General features: G+C 47.5%; 1 pseudogene; it reads right to left on the bottom strand.

The window, feature by feature from the left end:
• Nucleotides 1–1165: 1165 nt before the first annotated feature.
• LOC109248979 (serine/threonine-protein phosphatase PGAM5, mitochondrial-like) lies at nucleotides 1166–4180 on the bottom strand (annotated as a pseudogene).
• Between the last annotated feature and the right edge of the window lie 9543 nt (nucleotides 4181–13723).

The raw sequence follows: 13723 nt of genomic DNA, 5'->3' as shown, positions 1-13723 counted from the left end.
CTAAAAAAAAGATGGTAAGTCATCTACGCTGAGGATGGAGAAGAGGATCTCAACCAGGCGAGCCATCATAGAACGTTCCAGAAAAACGTGGAACTGGCCTGTAAGTGGCAATTCTTACTGCCTTGTGAGCCAGTTGTCACATCAGCTTTTTTTTTTTTTCTAACATTGGACCCATCTTAGAGGAAAGACTGTAGGAGATGAGAGCTCATGCTCTCTCGTTCATGATTTTTCCAAGCAATGACGTTTTTGAGAGGCATACTGAAGGCGTTAATATATAGTAAAAGAAATCTCTCCTTCCTCGTAATCAGCCTTGTCCCCACCCTCTTCCAAACTACTGGGCTAAGGCTGCATCACAGCTGTGCAAAAATCCTGTAAAGAGACAGATCTGCTTTGACCAGCAGTCTCTATGCCCACCGGGAAGTTCTCCCCAACTTTGTCAGAAGGGCCGATTCACACTTTGCTGAATTCTTGCAGGAAGGTTTTTGTTCTGCTTATTTGTTAGCACTCTGGAGAGTGCTAAGGGGAGAGGCCACCCCTTAGTCCAGTTCTATTGAGGATGGGGGTGGGTGCGGGGGTGGGGAGGGGGGGAGGAAATGGTGGTAATGATGGATGGCTGGGCCAATTTTTGACAAAGATGTTTACTCGGGGTTTTTTTTTTTTTTTTCAAACCAGTAAAATAAAATTTTATTTTGCAGTTATTTCCAAAGTTACAGAGAAATGGATCAGATGTCCCAATTAGTCGCACTGATCGCAGAAAATGTTCATAACCACTTCACAGGAATTGTAGTTTCCCCTAAACTGACAGAATACTTGGAATGGACACATCACGTCTAAACAGTTTAATCCGTAAGTGTAAAGGATTAACAGCCAGAGGCCGACTGAAGTGTCTAGTATTCTCCTGAAACAGGACCCTGGCTGCACTGTCGCTCTCCGGTCCCCTCCTTCACCCGTCATGCTGCCCCGAGGTGCTGGGAAAGGCCTAACAACACAGGGGAGTTCAGACCCCGTGGTGTCACAGGTGCAGGCCCCCAGACTGAGTGGTTACCAAAGCAAGAACCCAGATGAACAGAATCTTTCACTGACAAATATTGAAGTGATAGAGAGAGTTTTAAGAAATGAGAAGAACGTACGACAAGTTCTGAACGGAAGCGCTGGCGGCCCCTCCTCAGGGGAGCCCCTCGTGCCTAATGGCCTTTGCCGACAGCCTCGAGGGGCTCCCGTGGCCAACAGCGGTCACGACCAAAGACGCCTGTGCAAACTGGCCGTAGTCCCCGCAGACGGCAGCAGTGAGGCCCCGTCCTGGCAGACGGGGCAGAGAAGCCCAAGAGAGAAATCAGGCGGATCTGCTCGGGACGATTCCCCTTTCCATCCTGGGCCGGAAGTACAGACCGAAACGCCCCATTTTAGACACTAAAGACGTGCGCGCTTTTTCACCTTCCTCCCGGAGGAGGAACAGCGGCACCGCAGCGCAGCCTGTGGAGGGAAGACAGGGAAGGAGCCGCGTCCGTGGCGGCACCCGGGCGAACCAGGCTGGGGACCCAGGGAGCAGGTCCTCCAGGCAGCCCTCGGGAGCCGGAGATCTTGTCCGGAGGCACGAACCCCGTGTCCCCGAGGGCCCTGAGCGCCCCTCGGCCACCAGGCCGAACCACCAGGTGGCTGATGCTGCTGTCGTTGCGAGAGAGGTGGAGCCAGACTTCCGGGGGGAACGGCAGCGCCCGGCACACGATGTAGCGGATGACGCTGGCATGGCAGCTGAAGATCACGTAACTGTCCTCCCGCTGCTTGGCGTCTGCCCGGTGGATGTAGTTCCGGAAGGTGGCCTCGATCCGGGCCCCGTCTTCGTAATACTGCACAGCCTCGGGCTTCCAGTGGGACACGGGTGGGTCGGGCTCGATGGGGGCGCCTTCCCTCCGCAGGTCTGTGCTGACCTTGGAGACGCCTGGCAGGTGTTTGCTGACCACAGCAGTGGTTTCGATGGCCCGGGTCATGGACGAATGGACAATTTTATTAAAGTTCAAGCCCAAGCTGGCAAGTCACAGCCCCGTCGGTTCAGCCTGTTCACGACCCAGGGGCGTCAGCGTGCGGTCCTTTTCCTGGGAAGCATCCACGTGGTTCTGGGAGTGCCTGGTGAGGAAGATGTGTCGCGTGGCCTTGGTTTTGTCGTGGTCCAGCCTGGAGGCCAGTTCTTCTCCAGATTCCGGGTTCCTCTTCCTCAGGTTCGCCAGGGACAGCGGTTCTCGCCTGTCCCAGTTGGAGTCCCAGACGCCCGGCCCAGGGCCCGCGGACCCCGCCCACGCCGGCACCTGGACCACGCGCGGCTCCGCGTCCCTGCCCGCGCGGGGCTTTCCCACCGCCACGGCCGAGGAGAGCAGCGCGGCGGAGCCTCAGGCCAGGCCGCGGGCCGCCAGCTGCAGCACCTGTAGGAATGCCAGGCCCGCGCCTTTCCCACACCGGCTCAGGGCAGACGCTCCTTTTCAGGTTTTAATTTCAACATCGCTTTCTGGGGCGCCCTGGGTGGCTCAGTCGGTTGAGCGTCCGTCTTCGTCTCAGGCCATGATCTCACGGCTCGTCAGTTCGAGCCCCAGGTCGGGCTCTGTGATGACAGCTCAGAGCCTGGAGCCTGCCTCAGATTCTGTGTCTCCCTCTCTCTCTGCTCCTCCCCCACTCACACTCTGCCTCTCTGTCTCACAAATAAATAAAAACATTAAAAAAAACAAACATCACTCTCTTCAGAGAGGCCTTCCCTTACCCCCCCCCCAGCTAAATCAGCCCCACTCACTCTCTACCACGTGACCTTATCTTATCTTTGTCATTGCCCTTATCAATACCTGCCATTGACTTATTTACTCATTCCGCCCAGCAAGATCCTTGTCTACCTCCATTGCCAAGACCAGTGCCAGGCCCCAGAAGGGGTTCATGTTTGACCCGCCGACTGCTCTGTGCTAGTGGCTGGTTTTCCAAAGCCAGTAGTTACATGAATTTCATGCTCACATTCTGGTGGTGTTTAAGTACACATCTCAGTACCCTTATGATTTTCCGTTTTAAGGACACAAAAGCATGAATCACATTCTTTTTCTTGTTTTTAATTTTATAGAGAGCGCATGCATGAGCGAAGCAGGTAGAGAGAGAAAGAGACAGAATCTTAAGCAGACTCCACAGTCAGCATGGGGCCCGATGTGGGGCTCAATCCCACAATCCTGGGATCGTGACCCAAACTGAGATCAGGGGTTGGATACTCAACCAACTGAGCCACCCAGGCGCCCGAAGAGTGAATCACTTTCCTTAGGCACCACCGTGACTTGGGGAGAATTCTGGATAGAAACGCATTTCACGATTAAGAGGTCAAAACGTCTTTAGTTTTTAGGAAATGACCCCCGTCCGCCCTGAACCGTCATGCCATTATCACCGGCTTCAGAAAAAGCATCTGCAAGGCAAACATGACAAAGTATAAGTCTAGGAACTGGAAGACCAAATCTAAGCTAAAATTGTGCTCAAACAAGGCAAGGCCTTTTAGTTCTACCCTAATAGTACCTTCTCACAAGTTCCAAAGTTCGGAATCAGAGACATGGCCTCGCAAAAGCAGGTGGTCAACCTCAGTCTCTCAGTACACTGCCTGGATCCTTGTGCTGGCTCTCGGAAAAAAAGTTAGGAGGTGACACCTTTCATTTTTCAAGGTCAACATTTTGTCTTTAAGAAAGCACAGAGGCTTTTCTGCAACAAACACAGACCACTAAGACTTTCTGGGCTGAGATGCTGTCCCTGGCCCCGCTTTGTCTGAGTCACCCAGGGCAGCACCCCAACGGCCAAGGACAAGTGGAGGGAGGAAGCTGCTCGTCCCACTCCAGCTGTGAACCACCAGTGAGAGCCACTCAGCAGGTCTTCAAGGACCTAGGACCCTACTAGGTGGGGACAGCAAAGGTTGGGGGGCTGGGGGTGTTGTGGTTATGCTCTCAGAGACTCAAGTCCGTTGAGTTACCTGACGCGTATTTTTCCCCCAAGGGCTGGTGAAACCTAGAGGAAATACCCGTTGCCTCCCTAGTCCCGGCTGTTTATTTCCACACAGAGATGTCACTGCTCTGCCTAGGCCCTCCAGGATTTCCCACCTGGAGGTCTGACACAACCAACCATCAAGGTGCAGTCTCCTTACCAATCTGCCCTGGCTACCGTCACTGCTCGCCATACCTGATGCCCAGACTGGCCCAGGTTTCCAGGTTCCCTGACTTTCTCTTGTTTGGCAATAGGACAGAAGAGCAGAAGAAGAGAAAGGTGACCCTGTGTGGGTGGCTTCCAGGCCTAGGATTAAGCTGAGACCAAGAGCAGGGAAGTCAAGGTTAGTCAGATCAGAAATGAACAAGCCAGGGGCACATGAGCCAGCTCTCTCAAAATAAATAACTTTAAAAATATAATTTAAAAAAAACTGTATCTCTGGAATCAGGATGTATCTCTGAAATCGGGATGTGTCTCGCCATAAAAGATGTGTCTGGCATTCCATCATTTAACTGGTCTTAGTTTTAGGTGATACAATAAAGTCATGGTAAGTGAAGTGAGACTCAGCTTTCCCAGCATGCCGGAGGGTGGATTTAGAAAAGGTTACAGAGGATGAGTTTCCAGAAAGTTCCTCCAGCTTCGCACCACAGCACCTTCTCCACAGGCAGTGAGCCATGGCTATGCTCTCCCTACCAAGGGTGGGGGGGGGTGTAGCTTCCCAATCCTTTCAGGAGCTTTCCCCGTGTGATCTGACACCAGCCCCCGCGGGCAGATGGCGGGGCGAGACTAAAGACAGAGGCAGGCCACTCCGTGGTGGCGAGAAGCAATTTTAATAAGAGCAAAGGGAACTTAGGAGGCTTGTCTTGGGCTCAGCAAGAGAAATGGATCCTTGCACCTGTCCTCCAAATCTTAAAAGTTTACAAAGAGGCTCTGACTGGGCTCAGTCACATGTACTGTGCCGGCGTTTTCAGCATCTCAAGGCTGTCCTCGGAGCAGCCTCTGGGAACAGAAAGGGCAAACGGAACCCACATTTCAAGAACAGGAGAGGGGGCTCCTGAGTTCTGGGGTCCAGCTCAAGTCACATTTCCCAACTGGTGGGGAGGCCTTCCTTGGGCGCCCTCTCTCGGCATTAGTGGTGGAGGCTGTACCTTATATCTGCTATTTCTATATTCTTCACAGTTCCCTTTCCTTCTTATTAGTCTCGGGTAAGGGGTGGGTGTGGGAAGGCCACTGTAGTTCTTTTTTTTTTTTTTTAATTTTTTTTAATGTTTATTTATTTTTGAGAGAGAGAGACAAAGCGTGAGTGGGAGACGGGCAGAGAGAGAGGGAGACACAGAATCCAAAGCAAGCTCTGGGCTCTGAGCTGTCAGCAAAGAGCCCAACGTGGGGCTCAAGCCCACGAACCAGGAGATCGTGACCTGAGCTGAAGTGGGAGACTTGACCAACTGAGCCACTCAGGCACCCTGGATGGGGGGGACAAAAGCTTTATAATGAGAGAAGAGCGACACAGCCATGAGGCAGGAACAAGAAAGGGTATTGCTGTCGTAATAATTTGTTACATAGGTATCCAAAGACCACATCCAGAAAACTTGCTCCTGGGAATTAAAAGCAAGCCAAGAGCCAGATTCAACACAAGCACCTTTGCCTCGACCCATAAAATCTGTGTATGTCCACGAGCATCCCTTATTCAACGTGCAGACAGACAGAGGTGTGTTACACGTTTACTTGTATGTGTTGAGGGCACTGTAGGGGTGAGGACCACAGTGAGAATCAAACACTCCAGTGTCTCACTTTAGCATGGCTTCTAACCACTTGGAGGGCTTGTTAAACTCAGAGCAGGGGACTCTACCCACAGAGTTTCAGAGTTAAGAGGTCTGGGGTGTGGCCTCAAAACTGCAGTTCTAGAACGTTCCTAGGTGACACTAACCTCCACTTTGAGAAACCCTGGCTTATCATCATATGATGAGCTCACCAGCAGAAGGCTGGGACCAGGGTCGTGATGGCCTTTGGGGACTCGGGCCGGACAGTATGAGTACAGATCCCAGTTCTGGTGCAATTACCTTAGGAAATGTGTTCACTTTTCTTTATCTTAGTTTCCTCATCTGTAAAATGGGGATGATGGTACCTAAATCCTGGGATCCATAGAGGAATTAAAGGAGTTAAAACATGCAAGGTGTTTAGACCACGCCTGGCACACAGCAAGCACTTTGTAATTGTGTTTCACTGAAAAAGTACAGGTCCCGGCGTCAGACAAACGGCTTAAACTTAGTACCTTGTGAAAGTCACTTCACCATTCTGAGCTTCAGTTTTTTCACTTGTAAAACAAGGATGAAAATAACACCTATCTTACAGGCTTTTCATGAAGATTAAAAAAGCTAGTACACTGGTTATGAAATCTTGACAATTGAGCCTACCATCAACTTTCAGCTCCTCTAAATGGGGTTTCCTTCTGGTGAAGGGTGTTGACTCTGTGGGGTGATGCTGCCCTCTGCTGGATCAGTGTGCATTTCTAGAAATTAAGTTGGTGTTCTCCATTCACCAAGCAAAAAAGCTAACAATCTTCAGCCAGTTTATATTCTCTGAACACATTTCTTTGGCTGCCATGATCAAACATAGTTGAATTAAATCACCGTCAGCGAATGGTTTCCTCACTGGGCAAAATAACAAGCCGCTTGGCAACTTACTGAGGTTGCAGCCTCATTTCCAACTTTTATTTTTATGAAGACACAATGGGCTGTGTTGTGATATCCTGTTTAAGTTTCCTACTTTTCAGGGCGCCTGGGTGGCTTGGTCAGTTAGCATCCGACTCTTGCCTTCGACTCAGGTCATGATCTCCCTGTTTGGGAGTTCAAGCCCCGCATAGCGCTCCAGGCTGCCAGTGTGGGGCCTGCTTGGGATTCTCTCTCTCCTCTCTCTGCCCTGCCCCCTCTCAAAATAAATAAATTTTAACAAATAAAAAAATTTTTTTTAAATCACTGTTATAATTTAAAAAATAAAATAAAATTTCTGCCTTTCATGATTGTTGCTTTCCTGTGAATTGGGAATATTGGGACGACTGCCTAGTCTGGTAATGCACACGAACACTGTATTCTTTCAGGGTCACTGTGGTAGGCACTTGAAACAGTGTAGCATTATCACCTGGTCGCTGGGATTCGTCATGTGCCAAAACAGCCAGACGGTACACACAGGAGCAAGTGTCCCTCTGTGTCCGGATGAAGCTTTATTTATTAATGATGGAATACGAATCTCTCTTAATTTTCACATGTTATAAAATATTATTCTTGGGGCGCCTGGGTGGCTCAGTCGGTTGAGCGTCCGACTTCGGCTCAGGTCATGATCTCACAGTCCGTGAGTTCGAGCCCCGCGTCGGGCTCTGTGCTGACAGCTCAGAGCCTGGAGCCTGCTTCACATTCTGTGTCTCCCTCTCTCTCTGCCCCTTCCCTGCTCATGCTCTGTCTCTGTCTCAAAAATAAATAAACATTAAAAAAAATTTTTAAAAAAATATTATTCTTTGATTTTTCTCAGTCACTTGTAAGAGTAAAAACCATATGCAAAAACAGGAGCTGGCCAGTTTGCGTCTGCAATCTGTACTCTGCAGACCCCCGGTCTAGAATCCTCCGCCAGCGTCCATCCACGTGCTGAGGGGACCAGACTGGTGAAGTAAGCAGACATAATGCCTGCCTTCTTCAGACCCCTTAGGATGCCACTAATCTCTGCCATTCTGCTAGATACACCATTTACTCTCTTGGCCAGGGGTATACTTTTGAGCTTCCACTTGACTTTCCTTTCTATGGTGAATTTCACCATAGATCCAATATGTATTGAGGATTTTTGCATCAAGGTTTATAAGGGATATGGGTCTCTACTTTTTTCTTGTAGTGTCTTTGTCTGGCTCTGGTATCGGGATGCTGGACTCATAGAATGAGTTAGGAAGTGTTTCCTTGTCTTCCATTTTTTGGGACGAGTTGGAAAACGATTGGTGTCAGTTCCTGTCTAAACATTTGGTAGAATTCACCTGTGAAGCCATCAGATTCAGAGCTTTCCTTTGTCAGGAGGAAACACAAACATTCGGTCTATAACAAGATCTTCAAGTCCTAACAGTCTAATTTAAATGTATACAGCCTCACTTCAACAACATATAAGAACTCTTTTCTTATTCAAGTCTGTCTCCCTCCCCTTTCAGGTATTAATGTCACAAAATTACATCGTTATGTATTATGTGTCCCCAAACAGACTAACGATACTTTCTCACGCATTCGTCTCTTAAATCTCATAGAAAAAGTGCAGAATTACCAAATCAAAGTAACAATAATACTAGCTTTTATAAGTGCCCACATATTTAACTTTGCTTCTCCATATGGCTTCAAGCTACTACTGTCTAGTTACTAATTACTAAAGTCTAGTGTCCTTTAATTTATTTTATGTATTTATGTACGTATGTACGTATTTGTTTGTTTATTTATTTTTAGAAAGAAAGAGGGTTGGAGAGGGGGCAGAGGGAGAGAGAGAGAGGGAGAGAGAGAGACAGAGACAGAGACAGAGACAGAGAGAATCTTAAGCAGGCTCCACACTCAGTGTGGAGACTGGCATGGGGCTTTATCCCACAACCCTGGGATCATGACCTGAGTTGAAATCAAGAGTGGGATACTCGACCGACGGAGCCACCCAAGTGTTCCTCCTTTCACCTCAATCTGGATGACTTCCTTTAGCATTTCTCACAGGGCAGGCTTTTGTTTATCTGGGAATGTCTTCATTTCTCCCTCGTTTTTGAAGGATAGTTTGCAGGATATAGGATTCTTGGTTGACATTCATTTTTCCTTCTGGCCTCTAAGGTTTCTGATGAGAAATGTGCTGGTAATCCTATTGAGGGAAATATGATTAACATTTAATATTAAATAAAAGCTTTAATAAAGCTTTAATAATGCTTCCACTTAGCTTTATTAAGGTATTAATAACGTACCTTATTTTGTCTTATGCAACAGAACATTTCTTATAGTATCATGAGGTCCGTTGAGTTATAGCATCATTTTGAGACCGATCATTCGTAATTAAAAAAAAAAAATGAATTGAATAGTTTAAGGTTAGTCATTGGGGCTCTTTAAAAGCCAAACAATATTATAGATTTTCAAACTGGAAGTGAAAACAAACTACTGAAACATCACACAGATTTTAATTTCTAATAAAGGAAATAACAATTGCCAATAACCCACGTAGACAGAAAGCTCTTTGGAGTCCTTATTTGTGAACCCAAAAAGTAAGAATAGCAATGGAGATAATCTCCAGCTGTGACTGGTCCATTTCTTGCTAATGACTTCATAAAGAGCCTGTAAAAGTAAAACGAAACACATTCTTGTATGTCTCCTGTACTCTCAATACTCTACTACAACACTATTTCACTTCTGACATCAGACATGGGGAAGTTTGCACACATCAAGCAATTCTGTGACACTCTCTGGGTGTCCTATAATCTAACTCAGTTCTGACCCTATCTACCTGATGTTATCAGATCCCACATATTAAGGACCTAGTCTCACATGGGGCGCCTGGACGGCTCCGTTGGTTGAGCTTCCGGCTTCAGGTCAGGTCATGATCTCGTGATTTGTGAGTTCAAGCCCTGCAGTGGGCTCTGTGCTGACAGCTGGAGCCTGCTTCCGATTCTCTCTCTCTCTCTGCCACTCACCCACTTGTGCTCTCTCTCTCTCTCTCTCTCTCTCTCTCTCTCTCTCTTTCTGTTTTAGAAATAATAAATGAATAAACCTAAAGAAAAAAATAAAGGACTTAGTTCTATAAATTGTGCCTGCCCCTTCAGATGCCCACAGCAAGTCCAAGGTTGTTGTTTCCATGGTGCTTCTGACGGATTGGCTATAGATTGGAGGTTACCACAAACCCCCCGTCTTTTGGTTCAGTTCATTTGCTAGAGCAGGTCACAGAATTCTGGAAATCACAGTTTACTTACTAGATTGCCAGTTTATTATAAAAGGATATTGTTACTGGTCGAACTGGGGAGAATCCAGGTTCTGGGGCCTCCACCCAACTGGACCTCGAGAACCTGAAGTTTCTTGGTGTTGTCATGAGAATGAATTCAAGGACAGACAAGCGGCACAGCACACAAGTGACACAAGTGGGAAAGTTCATTACGACAAAAGGTACACTCTTGAGAGATGAGAGCGGAGAACGTAAGAGACAGAACTGCGTCCCGAGGTTTGGGTTTCTATCTTGGATCAGCAATTGTTAACTAGGGGCAGAAGATGCATTACTTGGGGCCCGTAGCAGGGTTTCATGCTTCTTTCTTCCCATTTTAGTCAGAGGGCTCCTGTCACGGCACCTGCCATCTTGACCTGTCTTCTCGGGAAGTACTGCCAGCACAGGTCTCTGACCTTGCCTATAGCCAACCGGGACCTCCTCATTGCTGACCTTCAGGTATTAGGTGTTAGTTGCCTACTCCAACAATATTACTCAGGAATAGCCAGATGGAAAAGACGCGGCGGGCAAGGTATGGGGGGGAAAGACCCAGAGCGTCCCGTGCCACTCTCCCCAAATCTCCACAAGTTCACCAGACCTAAAGCTCTCCAAACCCCATCCTGCTGGGGTTCCGTGAAGGCTCCATTACATAGGCATGACCGATTAAATCATTGGCCATTGTGGGTCGAACTCAACTCCCAGCCCCGCTGCCTTCCCCACCCCTCTGATCCTGATGCCGTTCCCATGGCAACCAGCCCCTATCCCTTGGGGCTTTTCCCCAAAGCCATCTTATCACTATATATTCTGGTGTCATTGAAAGGGACATCTTATGAATAATAAAAGACCACTTTAATGCTTTCCTCACTTAGGAAATTTCAAGAGTTTTAGGAGCTCCCTGACGGGCGTTGGATACGAGAGGGAAAAGATAGGATAAAATAGGCAGAGAGGGAAAGGTTAGGACTTGAGGTCCCTGGGTGGGAAAAAAACACATATTTTGGAACGATGCTGGGAGTGTTTGACCATAGCAAACCCCCTCGGGCATAAGATCCCTCTTCAGAATGTAACAGATACCACCTAGGCTCCCTCAGGAATTTAACAAACTACCTAACTAAAAAAAGTAAACCATAAGACTTGTGTTATAGGAAGGACAGTATGATCAGCCTGACTCCTCCCACAATGGAGTTGAGCCAATCAGGAATGGGCAACCTGGCACCTAGAGTTATCCAGCCAGTAAGGATAGAACCTGAGAAGCAACAGGGGGGAAGGGAAGGGAGGGCTGGCCAGAACCTTAGAAAACAAGGACCCTTGCCTATAGTGGCTGGTATTCACTTTCAAATGCCCCCTCTCTGTAAAGACAGCTTTCATGCTACTCTAACAGACTTTTGCCTGCTACTCATTTTGTGCCCATCTCTTCATTCTTCCACACAGCAAGAAAACAAATCCCGGGTACTGAGGCGAGAACCCTGCAACAAGGACAGAGGAAGACCAAATTGCATATTTCTTATTATAAATCACAGTATCACACAGCCATTGTTAGGGGATGCCAAGCACCCTTGTAAGACCATGGCCGGACCTAAGTTTCTGGTCATTTTAGCTCAGAAAGATGCTTTTTGTAACCAGAGGGAATCTGACCACAATTAGTTTTATCCTTTTTGGGTTTTTTATCTATTTTTTTTTCTCTACTCTTTCCCCTGCCCCTTCACTTTTCTTTTTTCTTTATTCTGTCCCTTTATCTTTTTCTCATTTTTCTTTCTTTTTTCAATTTTAATTTTGTATTCAGTTTTAATGTTTTTTCATTTTTGAGAGAGAGAGAGACAGACAGACACAGCACGAGCCGGGGAGGGGCAGAGAGAGAGGGAGCCACAGGCTCCCAAGCAGGCTCCAGACTCTGAGCTGTCAGAGTCTGACGCGGGGCTCGAACCCATGAACTGTGAATCATGACCCGAGCTGAAGTCAAGCACTCAACCGACAGCCACCCAGGCACCCCTCTTTCTTTCTTTCTTTCTTTCTTTCTTTCTTTCTTTCTTTCTTTTTAAATTTATTTATTTATTTTGAGAGAGACACAGAGAGTGAGTGGGGCAGGGGCAGAGACAGGGAGAGACAGAATCCCAAGCAGGAACTGGAACTCACAAACCATGAGATCGTGACCTGAGACAAAACCAAGAGTTGGATGCTTAAGGCACTGAGCCACCCAGGTGCCCCTCTCATTTTTCTTTCTAAATAAATCTGGAGCTAATATCTTTCAGGGACATTTTGTTTCCCCCCCCCCCACACACACACACACACACTCTCTCTCCCAAAGATAAAGCTGGTTTGAAATATGCTAAACTGACTCTCTCCCTGATAATATCTGCAGATTTGAGTGAAATAACCTAGAAAACAGGCCATCTCGTTGAATGTGATGTAACTTGGGTAAAAATTAATTTAAAAAAACCTCATATAGAGACACCCATGTGGCTCAGTGGGCTAAGCCTCTGACTTCAGCTTAGGTCATGATCAGCTTGTGGGTTTTAGCCCCGCATTGGGCTCTGCACTGACAGCGTGGAGCCTGCTTGGGATTCTCTCTCTCTCTCTCTCTCTCTCTCTCTGTTCCTACCCCACTTGCACTCACTCTCTCTCTCTCAAAAATAAATAAATAAAAACTTTAAGGGAAAAAAAAAACCCTCATACAATGCGGAGGAAAGCTGATAAATGCAAACAAAAAAGGGCAGCCAGATGTCTGAGGCCAGGTACTCCCCCCGCATGGTTTTAGTTTCTGCAATCTTGCTTGCCTCTTGCATGGGCCAGCAGCCAGGAACCAGAAACTTCGCTAAACTAGTCCTCCCAACCCGGAAGCACGTATATGTAAAAAATCAGTAAAACTCCAGCCCAACGTTCAGCCTTTGGAGGTGACTCCACTGAGCCAACACCAGTGCAAAAGAAACAGTCCGTTCTGATTCCCTGCATGCTTGTCGCTGGACGAGCTTGTGCTGGATGCCGAACATTTGCTGTAACAACAGAATGGAGTCAGGAGGCCAGCAGGGGAAGCTCTCCTATGGGAAGGGGAATTAAAAGAGAGAGAAGCAAACCATAAGAGACGTTTGTTGTTGTTGTTATGCGTATCTGTTTTTTGAGAGAGAGACAGAACACAAGCAGGGGACGGGCAGAGAGAGAGAGAGGGAGACACAGAATCCGAGGCAGGCTCCAGGCTCCGACCTGTCAGCACAGAGCCCAACACAGGGCTCAAACTCATGAACAGCGAGATCATGACCTGAGCTGAAGACACCTTAACTGACTGTGCCACCCAGGCGTCCCCAAGAGACTCTTAATGATAAAGAACAAACTGGGGGTTGATGGAGGGAGGTGAGTGGGGGATGGGCTAAATGCGTGATGGGTATTAAGGTGTTGTGATGAGCACAGGGTATTATATGAAAATTATATGTGAAGCGATGCATCACTAAATTCTCCTCCTGAAACCAATATTACACTATATGTTCACTGATATGGGCAGCAAAGGCAGAAAGGAATGTAGCTAAAATTAAATTTCCTTATAACCTGCAGCCTATTGACAAATATAATACTTTAAGCAGGCAGAGTGTTGGTGCAAAGAGGTGGTTTTATTAAAGCATGGAGACAGAACTTAGGGGCAGAAAGAGCTGCCCTGGGATTGTAAGGAGAGACTGATGATATACTTGGGCGTTGGGGGAGGTCAAGACTAGGAGACGTTTCCAGAAGGACTTTTATAAGTTAAAGAAGACTTACAGAATCCAGAAGCCTAGCTATTGTGAAGCAAAAG

Source organism: Panthera pardus, unplaced genomic scaffold (assembly GCF_024362965.1).
Source record: "Panthera pardus isolate Hobbes unplaced genomic scaffold, ASM2436296v1 HiC_scaffold_22, whole genome shotgun sequence".
NCBI lineage: Eukaryota > Metazoa > Chordata > Mammalia > Carnivora > Felidae > Panthera > Panthera pardus.
The sequence above is the reverse complement of the archived record's forward strand: the minus strand, read 5'-3'. Positions and strand labels throughout refer to the sequence as shown.